Consider the following 2177-nt stretch of genomic DNA (forward strand, 5'->3'; position numbering starts at 1 on the left):
CGAGGGAGCGTCCGAGTCCGGGCCAGACTACACAACCCAGGATGCCGCGCGCCCTTACGTCGGGCTGTGCCGTATCCCTCCTAAGCCGGGTAGCTCCAGCGGAGAGGAGAATGGGGCGAGGTGCCCGTCGTGCCTCGCGCGACAGGAGGCCGCGGGGCTTGCTGGGAAGTGAAGTTCCAACGCTGTCAATGTTATTTCTTGCGAGGCCGTTAAGGGCTCAGAAAGGGATTCGTCCATCGCTGTCACAACAAGCTCACAGCTGGCGGCACTGGAAGTACAGACCGTTGATTGTTCAGTCTGTACAGATTGTTCTACCATCTGAAACAATTCTCCTAAATTGAGTGAAAGTAGGAATTCCTCTGAACTTATTTTTCTACCTCTTGAAAAGAATATTGGACTCAGGAAGTTCTGGGGTTGAACCTTGGCTCAGCCAGTAATCAGCTTGGCTATCTCCAGCAGCTTCTTTGAGCCTTAGTCTCATCATAGGTAAAGATAGGAACAGTGATGCCTACCTTACCTGGTTGTTGCGAGTGTTAAAACCTATGATCACCTGGGGACCTTGTTAAAATGCAGACTCGGATTCACTGGACCTGCGCTGTGGCCTGAGATTCTGCATGTCTAAGTTCCCAGGTGATGCTGATGCTACTAGTCTGTGGGCCACACTTTGAAGAGCAGATGCCTATAAGATAGTTGACTCTGGAGACCTCTCTACCTCACTCCATTGGTTCAGGGACCTCCTGCCACCCAACTTGTCCTTAGTCTCCTCTTTCCCCTTAGCCTACAATCATGCTCAAACTACCTTGTCTTTCTTCTTCCCTCACTTTACCACCAAATATCTCTAAAGACTAATCTATATTCATAGTCTCTGCTTTTTAAACCCCTAATCGGCTCCTTAAACTACTCTGATCAAAGCCAGATTATTGAAAGTAGTCTCATTTAGAGTCCTAATGACCTCTTAATTGTCAAAACCATATACCACAGTCTTATCTTACTTGATCTTGCAGTGGCTTTTGACAATGAAAGCTCTATCCTCTTGAAATTCTCTGTTCCCTCTGCATATAAGACATGAGTCTCCTGTTTCTTTCTACTTCACTTTTTTCAGTTTCCTTTTTAGGCTTTTCCTCCTTTGCCCACTCAAATCTCCTTCCAAAGTTCCGTCATTTATCCTCTCCTATTATTGCCCTGAACACTTTCTATTGGTAAGATCATCTCTGTAACTTCAACCATCACCATATGTAACTACGATCATACATGAATGTATATATACAACCCCAATCTCCCTTGTGCCTTAAATCAAAGTTGCCACGTGCTTATTTGACATCTTCACCAATATATCTTTGTAAGCCCCTTAATATCAGCATACACACATTTCACTATCTACCCTCCCAAATAGGCTCTTCTTTCTATTAAGGAAATTACCTGCCACCTGTCTCTTTGTACAAAAAGCTGAAAGATTTTCAGTCCTCCTCTCCTTCACACCACACATTTATTTGATCTCTACATCCTGTTGATTCTGCCTCTAGAATCTCTAGATTAGTATCTATAGTTCCTGTCTCTCCTTTCTGTTCCCATTGACATTCACTTATCCTCCTGTAGCCTCCTAACATATCTCGGTCCTTTCAATCTCTGCCTTCTTCAGCCCACCCTCCATGCCATCTCCAGACTACGTTTCCAAAAACAAACTCAAACTCTTTATGTCACACTGCTATTCCAAGATGTCTTTTCCTATTATCTACTACTGTGTAAGAAACCACCCCAAATGTAGTGACTCAAAATATAGTGTAGAGCAAAAAAATTTTTTTTCTCTCTCACAGTTCTGTATTTTGACCCTGTTCAATACACAGCCTGTCTGCTCTCCATTGGGGTTTCTCACGCATTGTGGTCAGTGTCAGCTGAAGCTGGAGTCCTCTGAAGGCTTGAGTGGGCTGATGAACACCTCTCTCCACATGGTCTCTCTTACGCTGTGCTTCTTCACGGTATCGTGGACTCAGGATAGTTGGACTTCTTACACAATGACTGACTTCCCCTAGAACAAGTGTTCCAAGAAATCAAGACAGAAGCTGCAATGGCCTCAGAAGTCACACGGTGTCACTTGCACCGAATATGTACATGTTTCGTCATAAAACCAAAGTTATGAAGTGTAGGCATGGCTTCATCTCCTAGAGTTTTTCCTTCTT

Source organism: Ceratotherium simum, chromosome 1, assembly GCF_057802395.1.
Source record: "Ceratotherium simum simum isolate JZ-2026a chromosome 1, ASM5780239v1, whole genome shotgun sequence".
In the NCBI taxonomy this organism is placed as follows: domain Eukaryota; kingdom Metazoa; phylum Chordata; class Mammalia; order Perissodactyla; family Rhinocerotidae; genus Ceratotherium; species Ceratotherium simum.